This window comes from Lygodium microphyllum, chromosome 16, assembly GCF_053477565.2.
Source record: "Lygodium microphyllum isolate KBCC chromosome 16, Lygodium_microphyllum_v1.1.10, whole genome shotgun sequence".
Lineage (NCBI taxonomy): Eukaryota > Viridiplantae > Streptophyta > Polypodiopsida > Schizaeales > Lygodiaceae > Lygodium > Lygodium microphyllum.
The window spans coordinates 63,495,548-63,513,805 of NC_141150.1; the positions used below are offsets into that span (position 1 = coordinate 63,495,548).

General features: G+C 38.7%; 1 pseudogene; it reads right to left on the reverse strand.

Moving 5' to 3' along the window:
- Positions 1-9,682: 9,682 nt before the first annotated feature.
- LOC148022913 (vacuolar protein sorting-associated protein 60.1-like) lies at positions 9,683-15,253 on the reverse strand (annotated as a pseudogene).
- Positions 15,254-18,258: the final 3,005 nt, after the last annotated feature.

An 18,258-nucleotide genomic window follows, 5' to 3' on the forward strand; every position in this document is an offset into this window, starting at 1 on the left:
TTCGTGGTGAAGAGCAGTGGCGGTTAGTCCCTTATTGGGCCTTACAAACCATTCAGTGAAGACTTTCTTCGTCATGAGGCCAGAATCTTCAAGAAAAAATTCTTCTCGAAGAGCCTTCTTGAATGCGAACCATCCTGCGTCTTTTTAGAAAAGACCATGAATTCGGTCCTGGAGGCCATGGATGGCCAAACGGGCAAAATATCAGCTCCAGGCATGATGAGGAACTTCAAAGAAGACCATCTTGTCAATATAGAGGCGGATAAAAGAGGACACATTTTGCCCATTAAATTGCTTGAGCTCCTGCCCAACTGCTTCCAAAGCTTTAATGGCAGCGGCATCATTCCGCTCTTCTTCTTCTCTCCATTGTTGTTGCAATTGCAACTGTGGCTGAAATTACAATTGTTGTTGTTGGCTTTCTTGCATCAGACATACCAACTGTTGCAAGGCATCTCCTCTCGAACTTGATGATTCTCCTATTGTACTTCTTCTTCCGCAGACAGCTGACCTTCACGTCGGGCTCACCACTGTCATCGTGTGGGGGGTTGAACGTCTACCACCAAGGTTTAGAGCAGAAGAAGAGTGTGGGATTCAAGGATTGGAGAAGGGGAGAAAGATTGGGGTTTGACAAGATTTGGGTTTTAGAAATGACTTAGTTGAAGAAGAAGATATCAAGCTTTTTCTGTTTATTTAGCATACATGAATGGAATGAATGACTTTGTCTTGATCACATCAAATGCATATGGGAATAATAAGTCTTTACATTAGGGATAATCTCAGATTTAAACCAAATGCATATTCCAAATGTAAGCTCAAATGGTTTTCATTTCATGAACATGGATGGATAACAACTCCAAGAAACAAGTATTTTGATGGTAGATACAAGTACATTCAAGACATAGATCAAAAGCTTATGAAATGCACTGATAAAGCATAATTTTAACTTCAGACCTATTTTAAAATAGTAATTTTCAGCCCATAATCAAGCTCCAAAAGTGTACATAATCTCAAGAATAAGCTCCTCTAATCATTCACAAGTAAAGCCCTGATGTTAAGAGGTCAATTTCCTTTATTCCAACCACATAGATCACTTATTTACTCATCAAAATGGACAAGAACAGTGGGCTGCCCTGTTTATGACTCATTTTTTCACTCCATAACAGCCCATACACCTTCAGAATCCTCCCCTTTGCTTGCCCCAAAGTCACTCAAGTACTTGGGTACAAGACGGGCTTCATTGGACCATGAATAAGGTAAAAGAATGAGAGAAGACGTACATAAGAGCAGGCTGAATACTTTTTCTCAGGTTTCCCCCTTTTATGGACTCTCATACTATTCATTTTCGTCATACCAAATGGACAGGTAAGAAGAGCTCTCACCTTCCTTGTTTGTATCTCCTTCTTCAGCTTGAATTTGTCTTGAGTTTGCATGCTTTGGAGCATGCACCATAGCCCACAGCTCCTTCTCTAGTTGCCATAGGTATGCAAGCCTGTTTTTTGCGCCAAAAAATGCGGGCTGCATCTTGCTCAGCTCCCACTTTTCACTTTGACCACTTAGGTCACTTACATGTCATTTTAGTTCATTATTTCAGGTCCCACATGAACGTAGTGGACTTTTGGCATTTTTCTTGATTTCTAACCAAATTTTCCTCTTGAACCAATGTGACTTAGCCTACAAACTGTCAATTACTTCCAGCTAATCAAGTTGTGGGTTCCCATAGACTTAATTTTTTATCAATATACATGATACAACTGAAAATTGTATGACAAATACAAAAGAACTTATGAAACTAAGTGATATCTAAGTTGGTTGTTGGGTAACAATGACTGAGTTATGTATGAAAATTCCTCATATAAATCCTAGTAAAGTTCTTCTGTGTTCATAAGAATTTCATGATTTATATTATGAACAATAAACTTTCTGACAACGTAAAGGAACCTATGACTACTTCTTGTAGAATATTGATTACTACTTGGACAAGTGAAACTTCTTCTATTTCATATTTTTGAACTTTTGGATGTATTGCTTATATTCATGTACCCAAAGAGACTCGTAGAAAACTTGATCCTCCTGATTTGAAAGTTATTTTCATTGGATATTCAAATTTTTCTAAGGGATACAAGTTTTATGATCCATCTTCCAAGAAGGTAATCATAAGTCGTGATGCTATTTTCAATGAGCAACTTTTGGGCAGCACATGGTCTCAGGAGGATGCTCGGCGGCGGACGTGGTCACTAGAGGATGTTGATGATACAAATTCATTACTCACTTCCCCTCCTTTTCTATATGATGATGAACCTCCTTCACGGGATAATATTAACTCTTCAAATCACTTTTCACAACCTGCACTTATTATTGTTGATGATGACCTTGGCATTGATCTTTATGTTGATCTTCCAGTTGATAATGAGCCTGGTACTTTTCATGTTTATGATGCTAATATTCTTGAGAATGCTCTCAATATTTGTGAAGACCCTGTCTCTTATAGTGTGGCCATGTCATCCCCACAAAAGGAACAATGGAAAGAGGCCATGGAAGCTAAGTATGAATCTCTTCTCTCTAAAGGTACATGGGTTGTAACTGAGTTACCACCTGGACGTACTGCTATTAAATGCAAGTGAGTTTATAAGACTAAATTTTCAGGCACCTTCTGCACCCATGAATACTGACATGCAAGAGAAGAAATATATTCTCAAGCAAGTTAAGGCACTCGAGTTTGGTGGAGAAGGAATAGATGTCGCAACCGAGGCAGAGATATGGATTGAGTCAATGGATGATTATTTCTCTGCTTCAGGAACTGCCTCTACAAATGAAGCAATGATAGGCAAACTTAAGCTAGTTGACGAGGCTTGGATATGGTGGAAGCAATGGTGCAAGGGTCAAGGTATTTCTAAAGCCACTGTCATTTGGGCTCAACTAAAAGATGTTGTACGTAGACAATACCTTCCACCAACCTACCAGAATTTGAGGATGAATGAATTCTTCAAGCTAAAGCAATTGGAATTAACCTTGGAAGCCTACTACTCAAAGTTTGTAACCCTACTAAAATACGCACCACCTATGGATATTGTGAAGTAAGTATCCAAGTTTTTCCATGGCCTTAGAAGATAGAACATTTGACAAATTCAAAGCAAGGCTAGTTGCCAAAGGTTTCTCACAAATTGCAGGAGTTGATTATCAAGAAACTTTCTCACCTGTTATTCGTATTACAAGTATTCAGCTCTTGTTAGTTTTTGCTATTGAGTTTGATTTGAAGGTTCACCAAATGGATGTGAGAACTGCTTCTCTTAATAATGATTTAAAGAAAGAGATATACATGGAGCAACCAGAGGAATTTGTAGCAAAACATAAGGAAAATCTTGCTTGCAGACTTCATCGAGCACTCTATGGTCTCAAACAATCTTCATGAGCTTGCTATCAAAAGATCGGCCTATTCCTTACAAAACAAGGTTTTATCTCTTGTTTTTCAAATCCTAACTTATATGTCATACATTGCAATGATAGTTTTGTTATTCTTGCTCTATATGTGGATGATACCGTACTTGTTTCTAACAATCTCAACTTCCTTCAACAAGTAAAGAAGGTTTTATCTTTTGCATTTGACATGGTCGATCTTGGAGACATACACTTATGTCTTGGTATTCAGATTCCACGCTATCGAGAAAAGGGTGTTTTATTATTGCGTCAAAAAAAGTTCATTGAAGAAAATACTCAAAATTTTGGTTTGGGTTTTGCATATCCTACTAGTACTCCTTATCTTGTGAGCTCTACCAAAAACTCTCACTTTTTGCAGAATAATGGATAATTAGCATTACATCAACATTGTTCTAATCTTATTGGATGTCTTCAATTTGTTGCCTTAAATTTTGGACTTGATATCCTTTTTGCTAAAAAATTTATTGGACAACATCTTACTTCTCCATGCCTTAAACATCGGACTGCAACAACTAAACACGTTTTCAAGTATTTGAAAGACACTAAAGATTTTGGGTTGGTTTATCGATGCCAAAAGAACTCTAATTCTCTACATTCACTTCAACTTTTGGGTTATACAGATGCCGACTGAGAAATCTTTGACTTATCTACGTGTTCTACAAGTGGAAATTTTTTTCTTATCAATGGTTGTCTTGTTTCTTGGACTGGCAAGAAACAACATTGTGTTGTTTCCACTACAAAGGCTAAATATGTAGTTGCATCTTTAGCGAATCGAGAGTTAGTATGGCTTCAACAAGTTCTATCAGATATTGGCCATCGTCCACTCTCTAGCACACCACTTCAATGTGATAACCAAAGTGCTATTAGTCTTGTTAAAGACTATGTTCAACATAACAAGTCTAAACATATTGCAGTACTTGGCACATAAGATGGTCAAATATTTTTATGGCATTGACTATCAAAGAACCAAAGGGGGATGATTCTTAGCTCTTTTCCACATCGACCCATTGTGCCAACGTCTAGATTATCCTTGTGCTACATTTAACCATTTGATAATTTTTTCAATCGTATGGTTCTGGGGTCCTGTTTGGACTTAAATATTTGACTCAAGACTAGTCATGAGTTATCTATCTCTAGAATTTGTAATTAATTGAGTTGTGTTAAGAGTAATATTCCTCTTTCAACTATTGGATTTTGATCATAATTTTGCAATAACCTTCTTAGACATTGGAAATTACATAGTTAAATCAAGAGAAGATATTACATGCAGATTGGAAAGGAATAGAGATAATGATTGTTTTAACATTCAACCTGATTTATTTAAGATTTTTGAGAATCCATTCCAAATTTCACATCAAAATTTGATTAGAAGATGTTCAATTAAAATAAGTATGACATATGGATCATAGTGAGAGATTGAGAAGATGTAAATCCACTCTCCCTTTCAGTGAAGTAAAACCTATGCAACTAGCTTATGAAGGCAGGATTGAGAGTCAAGCAATTCATTGGTGTAGGAGTATATTAGGAAAGGAAGGAAAAGGAATGATAGTATATAGAATTTAAGAAATTCATGAACATACTTAAAGCATTTTAAGAAAACATAAAAAGATTTAGCTCTAGCATTAGCATCAATGTGAACAGTCATGGATTGTTTCTTCTTGAATGGGCTTTTGAAGTTTTGAATGGATTCACTTTTCATGATTTCAAAAAACAAGTAAAGTGAGGAATGTCTCCAACTTAAAAACCTAGTATGCTTAGTTTATGGAAACTCCAAAGACCATAATTATAGGAAAGCATATGATTATGATCAAATTCCCTTGGAAAATGCTAAACCTCACTGAAAGATAAATGCTAAATGTTGCTAGTTTGTCTCCAACTTAAAAACCTAGTAAGTCCTCTAGGTTTTTATCCTAACCCAATATTGCGAGCCTTAACACCACAATATCACAATGCCCAATCCTTTTTGAATGCTTCCAAATCAACTCACACCTATACATATAATCAAGATGTATTCAAGTACATTCTTCCACAAGGATCAATCGAAACATTTTGTTTTCTTGTATATCTTCATGCAACCACCTTTAGTGAAGGGAAAAGTTGTGTTAAATGCCTTTATCGCAAAATGATTTATTATTAAACACTTAAAAAATGGTTGAAAACACTTTTTCCATCCACTACTTGATGAGAAATGGAGAGCCATTTAGGTTGATTCTCTCTAGACTAATTTCCAAAAGTTGCATCCTTACAACTAAGGCCCTTATTGTCATGAAACCATACATGTTCCTAATTTTTCTCCCAACTTAAATCCCCTACTAATTCCTAGACTTGAATCCTAAACTAGTATTGTAAGCCTTACTACTAAGACCCTTTTTACTTTTAAGAGAAATTGCATATCATATCTAAAAGTTTAACAATTTTAATTTCCTTGTGTATGATAAATTGTATATATTTAAAGAGATACGTATTTAGCTTGCTAAGCTTTTCTATAGACATATCTATTTGCAAGCTAAAATTCCAATCAACGATTCTTTAGAGTTGTGAGAGTGCTAAGGTAGAGAATCATGAAGCTAAAGAGAAAAGAGAAGAGAGGGATAACAGAGTGGGGTTCAATATAGCCACCTTAGGTCACAACTAGTTGACCTATCCTAGTGGTATAAGGATTGCCCTACTTAGTAAGCCAAGTCAAACATGATAGTACTTGGCAACAATTTCCATGAACGTTGAGGAAGGTGGGTATAAAAGTACTCTACTTTGAGATTTAGTTTGCCATGATAGCACTTAACAACTTCATATTAGCACCTTCAATGATAAGTCTTTGAACAATGTTTTCTTAGGAAGGCTTGAATGGCTTGTCTTTTCTTCAACTCCACCAAGCTTCAACTTTTGAAATATGGACTATATCCAACCTATAATTCACATGTGATTATAATCCACCTCTTCTGCACTATAACAAGCGCCCTTGCTCCTTGATTTGACAATTAAGTTAGCCTAGCTCCTAATCACGACCTATTGTTGTAGTTGATATTCTAATTTTCACACATGAGGATTATGCCCAGCACCATGTGGATAAACTTAATGCTTGAATTGTTGGAATCTTTTTTCGTTACAATCATGATCAGAGATTCCATAAAAACTTTCTTGAAGATGGTGCACTCTGGTAAACATTGTTGCTATTCTCAGTTGGCCACATCCAAAATCTTGCTCTTAATCATACTAAGAGCTCCATTGCTGCATCCATGGACAATGGCTTCATATCAAAACCATCCTAAAGTGATGAAGAGTGGTTGGATGCTTTCAATTGAGCTAGTAGATGAGGGGACTCCCAATATCAATCTTGTCCATTGTCCAAACTAAGAAGGCACTAAAAGCACTAGTGCAGTAATTGACTGGTTAAGGAGATGCTTCGACTTGCATTAAGTTTGAAGCTCTTGCAAGTTCTTTCCCCCTATTTGTACACCTTTACACCACTAAACATGTTGTTCTTGGCAACTCTAAAGTCCCATCATGGCAGCCAAATTGAATTACTTCTGCTCCAACGTGGTAGCTCTCACAGTTTATCTAGAGACAATGAGCCATGCCAACATGGTGTCACGATGAAATGACACAGTGATCATGGCAACAACTGCCACCTCCTTGGCTATTCCTCCTCTAAAACTACCACCTCCTTGGCTATGGCTCATGTTTTTCTTTCCATAGACTGCTATACTCTGAGTATACTCCAGATTTTTGTCCATTTTCTTCTTCATGAACTCCTTCTTTAGAGGGCCAAAGAGCCCTTTTCACTAACCATTCACACACTTTCTCTATCCCCACCACGGTAGCAAAAGCTGGCCTCAAACCATGGTTGTATGCTCTAAAAGCATGCTTTTCTCCTTCCCTCTCATATACCACAAAAGTATAAGCTTGATATACCTCTCAATTAAATGCTTAAGTGTCCTCCCATGTGACATTATTTATCAATACAATATCTTATGTCTTCTAATGAAAAAAAATAACAATTTACTTCCCCTAGCATCAACATGTTTTTCTCCAAGTTAATTGCCAAATCTGAAGGTCTCACGAGTTTTTGCAAAATAATCACCATTCAATGAGTATCTTACTCCTACCTATCACCCTCACATTTCCTTCATCCATGCACAAGTATGCCAAAAAGCATTGACAAATACCCCATTTATGACCTTATTCATCTATTAGATAGAACATAAGGCAAGCTCGCAGGCTAGGCAAACCAAATATGCTGAAGTGACACTAACCTTATTCCAACTACTCAACCAATAAACATCCTTCTTTTGAGTTTTTTCAAGAGTGAATGCACACCATCACTAAAATGGATGGAGCTTTACTTGATGCAACTTAACCTTTGGAAAGTTGTGTTTGGAGAGGAGAAACGACCCAATGACCTCAAGGAAAAAATAGATCTCAATGATGTCCAAGCATAGGACATGATAGATATCATCACTCGCATGGAAATCATCCTCCATTGCTTGCGAAGATAGGCAAGTACAAATGGTAAGGACCCTCACTAGTTCCAAAGAAATTTGGTAGTTTTTTAAACACAACTATGAGCACACAAATTTACTCTACTAAGTCTCTCCGATTGAGAGACTCGTTAACTTTACCATACAAGAAGAACAAGCTGACTCTAAATTTCTTGATGGATGAATCTTGTTGCTTGACAAAGTTCTTATTTCAAGGATGGACATCTTTGAAAAATTCCCAACCGTGCTTCTACTTGTGGCCCTCTCATCTTCATGGAGACCTAGTAAGTATGCTAAACCTCACTAAAAGATAAATGCTAAATGTTGCTAGTTTGTCTCCAACTTAAAAACCTAGTAAGTCCTCTAGGTTTTTATCCTAACCCAATATTGCGAGCCTTAACACCACAATATCATAATGCCCAATCCTTTTTGAATGCTTCCAAATCAACTCACACCTATACATATAATCAAGATGTATTCATGTACATTCTTCCACAAGGATCAATCGAAACATTTTGTTTTCTTGTATATCTTCATGCAACCACCTTTAGTGAAGGGAAAAGTTGTGTTAAATGCCTTTATCGCAAAATGCTTTATTATTAAACACTTAAAAAATGGTTGAAAACGCTTTTTCCATCCACTATTTGATGAGAAATGGAGAGCCATTTAGGTTGATTCTCTCTAGACTAATTTCCAAAAGTTGCATCCTTACGACTAAGGCCCTTATTGTCATGAAACCATACATGTTCCTAATTTTTCTCCCAACTTAAAGCCCCTACTAATTCCTAGACTTGAATCCTAAACTAGTATTGTAAGCCTTACTACTAAGACCCTTTTTACTTTTAAGAGAAATCGCATATCATATCTAAAAGTTTAACAATTCTGATTTCCTTGTATATGATAAATTGTATATATTTAAAGAGATACATATTTATCTTGCTAAGCTTTTCTATAGACATATCTATTTGCAAGCTAAAATTCCAACCAAAACAACGATTCTTTAGAGTTGTAGCCTTATCATTTTTTCGCAGAAGGGTATCAGGATATTCACATGCTAGCTAGAAGGATATGTTTTTATTCAGAGTAAATTTATAGATAAGAGGTATTTAGTAAATGTCCCCCCACCCTTCTTAGAGGGGAGGAGCAGATTAGATGCTGAAACATAAAACATAAGAGCTTCCAATGTCATCTGTCAATTTCCTAGGACAATTTTCAATTTGACTAATTGTCATGTGAAACTCTTCCACGGCAAGGGAAAACTTGTAACCACAAATTCATTCGTTATTATTGCAACATTAATGAACACTTCAGAGAGTTTTCCAATTGACACCAAATGATCAGATCACAAGCATTATGATTTCCTTGAATTAGTCTTTTGAATTTTGAGCATGGCATCGTCTATACTTGTAATGTCCACATCGTTTGCAACTTGATGAGAATTATATATATATATATATATATATATATATATATATATATATATACAATTATAATGCTACCAAAGTACAAGTACCGATTCAACTTAACGTTCTTACCATGAAAAATCTGTCAAGAAATGCAATCATTTTTTACAAAGGGCTCCTGCATTTAGGCTCATATCTTAGCTATGAGGACACGATCATGTCCCTATGGATAATCTAGGCAGTGTATCCACGATCTGTAGCAATATGTAGTCAGCTTAGCAATGGCTTGCCTGAAGTAATGTTGATTGAAAAACGCCCAACCATTTACATTAACAGGATGTCATAAAGGGTCGTGTAGTAAAGAAAGAATTACAAAACCTGTGATGCAGGTTGAGGGCTCGATGCTGTGTGATCCTTGGAAGCAGGGGGGAGCCTTGCATCTCTTTGCTCTCCTTTGACCTCTAATTGAAACTCTTCCTCTGCCACCACTTCGTCTCTTGATGGTGATGGCACACTCATTCGTTTCTGGGTTTTCACATCATCCTCCAGAACATCCAACTCTGCAAAGCAATCGTGCTCAAGTGAAATCAGTAAGGTAGGTTTGTGTGTGGAGATCCAACATGATAAAATTGAGCAGTGTGGAATGGAGTAGCATCAGGATCACGACAACCTGGTCAAGCTACATACGCCCGCTACTCTCCACATGTCTATTATCTATACTCAACATGTATTTAAATTTTTAGTGTGCTCGTAGAAAACATTTCAAGTAGCTAGAGAAAACCAAAATTTCTAAGCCTGGGGATTGGGAAATTTATGAAACATGAGTACAACATGCCCGCCTATCGGTTTTCCAAGCACGTTTTAGTGGTCTATGGAGAAACGAATCTAAGCATCGCCACCTAGCACTCCCATGGAATGTTCCCTGGTTTGTCGCCGCCTAGGAATTCCAGAGTCCGACTCCCAACGAAACGTTCGCGGCGACTGAACCCACTAGGATCGACCTAAAATTTGGGTTCCTAGTTGTCAAGGTCTCCTGATAGCATTTTAGCATCGGGTTTTGGGCATCCTATTTAACGTAGAGATACCCAATCTAAAGCAGATCCATACCGCACTTGGTTCAAAGAGAATGGGAAACGAGAGAGATGCACCACTCAACCTCTCTACCTGTAGGACATAGTCCCATTCCGGTCCCCTAAAACAGCATGAATCACGTTCTAACTTAACAATACCTAAAGTTAATCGGTGATAAATCCTTGTGAGAAGCCTCCCAGTTCTCTGGGACCACCCAGCCATAGGATGGACCCATCGGGGATTCCATCCAACCGCTTCCCTTAATAGATTTAGTTTTCTAATTAGGTCCTACCACATTTATGCGCGACATTTAAAATCAAATTCATTAATTAAGCCTTTTAGGGCACATGGTTCGCTCGCGTAATTTAAAGCATGGACACAAAAACAAAACAAGCAGTCCTTTTGACAAACAAGTTCCTTAACTTATCATCAAGTTAATCTTTGTCTCCTGCCCATACAGGAGAATTATGTATCCCTTCTATCCAATAGAAGTACCTGGCCCAAATCACATGGCACCAAAATTTTTATCCTTTATCTAGAATAGAATCTTCCAACGCCTTTAGACGTTGGGCTCACGACAGCCTACAACTTCGTTCTGGACTCGACAAGGGGTGTCCAGAGCTCCACTGACCCCAAGCGACTTAGGAGTGAGACACACTTTCTATGGTTGGCCTTTTCACCACTCGACCTTCGGCCCATGAATCGAGCAGTGCCCTCTTGGGGTAATCCACGGTGCGATCTTGGAGATGATCCACCTGTGCAAATATCCTTCCTTAATTAACCAATTAAGAATCAAGCATAATCCAAGCAATCCGCCCTAATATCATGTTCTAAGAAAACATTCCTTTATTCCCATGGCAACTTGTCATTATAGACCCCTGTCATGCATTTTCCATCAACACAATCCTTGGAATATTTATCCAAATCACAATGCAACAATCAATTGATTGAAAGAAAAACATTTAGGGTGTTGTTCAATCAACCAACAAAACTAATTGTATTTTTCCCAAACAATACAAGAATAGTCGTGATAATAATTCCATCACATATCGCTCTCCCTCTTGGGATCAAAGAGCGATTCTATGCAAAATTTTCCTAATACTTTTATGTACAATTCTTAATGTCATTCTTTTTACGATTATGCTATTCATAACCCCTGATTGATTGCTCTATCAACGAATAAGCCATACACAACTAAGTGCAATTAACTTCCCTTGATACATGCATTTTGTAAATTCCATCTTTCAAATATGTGAGAAGAGACCTATCCCTTCCCATGACCTATTCTCGTATGTCATAGCATGGGCCTAATGTATCTCATGTGAGAATCAAAGCAAGCATCTCATAATTTAGAAAATATATTACTTACAAACCGGAACCGCACTTGGATTGACAGTGATGCCTTCGCCCAAGGCTTTGTTGCCGATTGTAGGATTGCCATCCGCACGCGACATTATTCGCTTGGAGGAAATATTACATAAATAGGCTCAAGAGATTAAGAAGGAGGAATAGATTTGAGATGGGAGAGTGTAAGAGAAGATGGTTAAGTCGAGGATCGAGATGGAGGAAACTGTGTAGCCTCTCGAGGTAAGTCTTCTCTCTCTCTCTCTCTCTCTCTCTCTCTCTCTCTCTCTCTCAAGCTCTCTCTCATAGTATCTTGGAGGGTTATCTTTCTCTCTACCTCTCTCTCACAACCTCTCGGGGTCTCCTTATGCTCCCTTGTGCCTCCCCATGCCTCATATTTATAATGAATTAGAGAGGAGTGGATAAGGCTGAGAAGAAAAGTGGAGGGGCTCTTGGAAAAATTAGTGATTTGATGCTCAGATCATAAATCTAATGGTTGCATTGTCTCCAAAAGGGAGGTAAAACTCCAAGACACTTGTTTAGAAAACTCTCGGTTCACTCCTTCTTCTTTTCTCTGTTCGAAGTGCTGTCTACTGCTTGTAGACTGCGATCGCGGCGCATGTAATTTTTTCAATCACTTTTCTTTGCTTTTTCTTTTTATAAAATCTCTAAAACTAACTAAAATATCACTTGTCTTTTCTTTTAAATGACTTTCAGTTCTATCTTTTTAGGTTAATATCTAATTGTATTTTTTCCAAACAATACAAGAATAGACGCGATAATAATTCCATTGCATATTCGCTCTCCCCCTTGGGATCAAAGAGCGATTCTATGCAAAATTTTCCTAATACTTGTATGCACAATTATTAATGTCATTATTTTTATGATTATGCTATTCATAACCCCTGATTGAGTGCTCTATCAACGAATAAGCCATACACAACTAAGTGCAATTAACTTTCCTTGATACATGCATTTTGCAAATTCCATCTTTCAAATATGTGAGAAGAGGCCTATCCCTTCCCATGACCTATTCTCGTATGTCATAGCATGGGCCTAATGTATCTCATGCGAGAATCAAAGCAAGCATCTAACAATTTAGAAAATACATTACTTACGAACCGGAACTACAGTTGGATTGATAGTGATGCCTTCGCCCAAAGCTTCGTTGCCAGTTGTAGGATTGCCATCCGCACGTGACATTCTTTGCTTGGAGGCCATCGTCCGCAAATACACTCAAGAGATTAAGAAGGCAGAATAGATTTGAGATGGGAGAGTGTAAGAGAAGATGGTTAAGTCGAGGATCGAGATAGAGGAAACTGTGTAGCCTCTCGGGGTAACTCTTCTCTCTCTCTCTCTCTCTCTCTCTCTCTCTCTCTCTCTCTCTCTCTCTCTCTCTCAAGCTCTCTTTCATTGTATCTTGGAGGGGTATCTTTCTCTCTACCTCTCTCTCACAGCCTCTTGGGGCCTCCTTATGCTCCCTTGTGCCTCCCCATGCCTCATATTTATAATGAATTAGAGAGGAGTGGATAAGGCTGAGAACAAGAGTGGAGGGGCTCTTGGAAGACTTAGTGATTTGATTGTCAGATCATAAATCTAATGGTTGCATTGGCTCCAAAAGCAGGGTAAAACTTCAAGACACTTGTTTAGAAAACTCTCGGTTCACTCCTTCTTTTCTCTATTCGAAGTGATGTCTACTGCTTCTAGACTGCGATCGTGGTGCGCGCAAATTTTTCAGTCACTTTTCTTTGTTTTTTCTTTTTATAAAATCTCTAAAACTAACTAAAACATCACTTGTCTTTTCTTTTAAATGACTTTCAGTTCTATCTTTTTAGGTTAATATCTAAAATATACTTTTTTTTCCCCCAAAATCTAAATATTGTTGGACCATCCAAACTATACACATTAATACTAGTGATTAATATGGCTCATAAGTCTCATTCACATTGTAACTTTCGTGAAGGGTAGCTAGGGTCCTTGTCAATCCGAGAAAAATGTCAGATTGCGACTCTCGATTTATTTTGAAATATATTTTTATTAAATAAAAATTATTAGTTATTAATGTGAGTTAGCTTTTACCTTAGTTAGTCTTTAGTTAGTAATCTTGCTAACTTATTAATTGAATAACTAACTTTTGAACTAACCAACTAACTTTTATTGCTGCGTGGAAATATTACAGTGAGATGCACCAGTATTTGTACAAGAGAAGTTTTTAACATTTTCCTATGTGAGAAAAGGGGCTCTTTTCCTTTGTGTTTCCCCAAGAGGCATCACATTTCTAGTTGGGCTCTTTAACATTTTTTTACGCAGTGTTCAACATCATGAGCTTCTGCTCATGAGGCACCACCTACCTAGGTAGGTAGGGTTTGGGGGCCCAAGGCTACCAACCATCACCTCGGGCCCACAGCCCCTTGGCCCCAACCACAACTAACAATGTATGCAATTCCTCCCTCACAAAAGCTCTTGATATATCATAATTCACAACCTGAGAATAACATTGGGAATTTGTCTAAAACTTCATGTAATAGAATGCAGGATGGATTTCACATGGTGATGCGACATTCTCTATCTGAAGTCCTCAACTAGAACTTGAAAGATTCTCTTGAAGCTCAAAATTCTTTCAAAAGTTGCAACTAAAGTCATGTGCCCATAGTATAAGAAGCATGTTTAGGCAATCATTAGGGACTTTAAAATAGGCATTGTTCACAAAAATAGAAAGAAGGTACCTCCCAACAGATCTTTATCCAAGAGATCTCAAGAACTGTGACCTTGCACCATAGAGTCATGTGTCTCATTGCTTTTGTCGACTATATTCGTAATCTCATCTTGTAGTTTCTGAAATACACAAGTGTCAGACCTCTGGGATCCTTAAAATATCAATGTGCTATAGGCGTGAAACTAGTTATTCACATCAACATTGTTAATTTTCAGGATTTTCACGGTTGCTTCTAAGTCCTTGTTTCCTACTTTCATCGCTGCCATCTACAAGACAAGGTTTGAAAATTGAGAAGCCCTACATACGATATGGTTTTCGTGTCCAAAAAACACTACTCATTCTACAAGGATATAGACAAAGAAGGGTGAAAAGAAAAAAAGAAGTGACATATAAAACCTCTGAAAGACAAACTATTCTTCTTACCATCTCTTGAGCATCCTTAATGCCTTTCGTTGAAAATGTCACTTTTTCTAGATTGAAACTCTGATTGTATAACATGTCCCTTTGAGCTTCATACCTAAGAGCAGCAAGAAAACTACAGTTAGAGGTAGAATAGCACGACATACGGGAGATGAAACGTTTACTCCCCTAGCCAAAGACCGTCACACTTTCTTCTGCTTGAGAATCCATAGTGCTCGAACTTTCAGAGCTTCCTGCATAGGTCCCGGCCTTGTCTTCTTGATTTGCTCTTTGAAGCTGAGAAGCTCCACCTTGAGTTTCTAGATCTTCTCATTTGCAATATCTCATTGCCTATTAATTGTTGAGATATCGAGCTCCACTCGTGATATGCCAGGGTGACCGTTGTGCATTTATGTCACCGACTTGTCAGTTGCAGACGCGGTTGGTACACCGCCCATGAATAATAGCTACATGATAGCTATCCTTATCTACTCTAGTTCGTGGCTCAGTTAGTATGCCACCTTAGTTAGTTGAGTTTGGTTTGAGACCCATATATAGGGTTCTTCTATTTCTTTGTATGAGAGTTCTTTTTGGCTTACACAACTAAGAAGAGAAAAACTGTTTTCAGCCTCCACCTCTGTGTGTATTCCCCCATTGTGCAAGCAAGAAAGCTACAAGTGAGACTCCTTCCTTCTCTCCCACAATCTTGACATGGTATCAGAGCCTTGTTCGTGGTAAGGAGCTCAAGAAAGCAAGCCAAGCTCGCGGTGTTCTGGTAAGAGGAGCAGTGTTGCTTTCATTTTCTGTTTTGGGAGCAAATCTCTGCAGGTAGCACAGCCGGAAATTGCAAGAGTGCATTGTCTCAGGTTGAGATGCCCTTCGCGGTGAAGCAAGAGGGTAGTATATACTGCGGGTATGGGCTTTAGCCCTCGGTGACCCTGTTTTTTTGATTTGAGGCCATTTCGGGGCCTGTTTTGGAGGCGGAAGTTTTCTGCACGCACTCAGAAAAAAAGCCCTGTTTTATACTGTGCGACCACTGTTCTACAGGTCGGTGAAAAGTTACCACAGATATTGCATTGTATGCTCGTGTGCAGAGACATTGGGAGTTATAGAATCATTCTTGGTTCCTGTATATATTGTGACAACATGAGTAGTATACACTTGGCAAACAACCCAATCTATCATGCTAGAACAAAGCACATTGAGGTGCATTATCACTATGTGCGGGAGAGGGTTTTACTAGGTCTTATTGATCTAGTTTATGTCAGCACAGAGGATCAGGTAGCTGACATATTTACGAAGGCATTGGGCGCAGAGAAGCTGCGCAAGTTCAGAGACCTACTTGCTGTGCAGGAATTGGGATTGAGCTCGAGGGGGAGTGTTGAGATATCGAGCTCCACTCGTGATATGCCAGGGTGACCGTTGTGCATTTATGTCACCGACTTGTCAGTTGCAGACGCGGTTGGTACACCGCCCATGAATAATAGCTACATGATAGCTATCCTTATCTACTCTAGTTCGTGGCTCAGTTAGTATGCCACCTTAGTTAGTTGAGTTTGGTTTGAGACCCATATATAGGGTTCTTCTATTTCTTTGTATGAGAGTTCTTTTTGGCTTACACAACTAAGAAGAGAAAAACTGTTTTCAGCCTCCACCTCTGTGTGTATTCCCCCATTGTGCAAGCAAGAAAGCTACAAGTGAGACTCCTTCCTTCTCTCCCACAATCTTGACATTAATTTGCATACGCATAGATTATTCCTATTCAAAACTTCTCACAGCATCCGTATATAAATAGTTGAGCTACGACAATAGTCTTTAGAGGTGAGTATGCACGAGGAGCCTCAGGATAGAACTAGAATTAACAAACTTCATCATGATAATGCTAAAAATGTGTAGGTTGAATGAAAATACGTTAGTGGTGAGAATGTGATGCAATAAGATCCAAAAGTGCCATTGCTGTGAAGGAGCAAGCCTCGCAATCAGGGAAGATCTTTTTCATGGTAGCCGATGTGCGAGGGAGAGGCCATCTGAGAGAGAGAGAGAGAGAGAGAGAGAGAGAGAGAGAGAGAGAGAGAGAGAGAGAGAGAGAGAGAGAGAGAGAGAGAGAGAGAGAGAGAGAGAGAGAGAGAGAGAGAGAGAGAGAGAGAGAGAGAGAGAGTTGCACCACATCTTTCTCATGGTAGTCAGTGTGCAAGGGAGAGGCGCAGACAAGATCTTTTGAAACTGCGATTACCTATTGCTCAGCCAATCCATGGCTAAGTATATTTTAGTAGGGTTACAAACTTTGAGTAGTAAGCTTCTAGGGTTAATTCCAGCTTCTTGAGCTTGAAGAATTCATTCATCTTCAAAGTCTAGTAGGTTTGCAGAAGGTATCGTCCACGTCCAGCATCTTTTAGCTAAGCCTAAGTGATAACAGTTCTAGAAATACCTTGATCCTTGCACCATTGCTTCCACCATAACCAAGCTTGGTCAACTAGCTTAAGTTTGGCTATCATTGCTTGATTCATGGAGGTAATTCCCAAAGCAGAGAAATAGTCATCCATCGACTCAATACATATCTCCGCCTCTGCTGCGACGTCTATCCCTTCTCCATCAAATTTCGGTGCCTTAATTTTCTTTAGAGAGAATTTCTTCTCTTGCATGTCAACATTCGTGGGTGCAAAAGGTGTCTGACAATCAAGCCATACCACTCAGGTTATTTCTCTTTAGGATATGTCTACGAACCTCAATCACACATCATCATGAAGTTTAGCTCTGATACCAACTGTAACGTACTCGCCTATCGACTGTCCAAGCATGTTTTAGCGGTCCATCAAGAAATGAATCTAAGAGTCGCCACCCAGCACTCCCATGGAATGTTCCGGGGTTTATCGCATAGGGTTTCCCAAGTCCGCCTCGCAGCGGAACATTCATGGCATCCACTAGGATAGACCTAAAATTTGGGTTCCTAGTTGTCAAGGTCTCTTACCAGCATTCTAGCATCGGGTTTTTGGCATCCTACTTTACGCAGAGATACCCAATCCAAAGCAGATATACACCGCACTTGGTTCAAAGAGAATGGGAAACGAGAGGGATGCGCCACTCAACCTCTCTACCTGTAGGACATAGTCCCCTTCCAGTCCCCTAAAACGGCATGAATCGGGTTCTAACCTAACAATACCTAAAGTCAACTGGTGATAAATCCTTGTGAGAAGCCTCCCAGTTCTCCGGGACCACCCAGCCATAGGACGGAACTGTCGGGGATTCCGTCCACCCACTTTCCTTAATAGATTTAGTTTTCTAATTAGGTCCTACCACATTTATGTGCGACATTTAAAATCAACTTCATTAATTAAGCCTTTTAGGGTACAGTTTGCATAATTCCTCGTGTAATTTATAGCACGGACACGAAAACAAAACAAGCAGTCATTTTGAC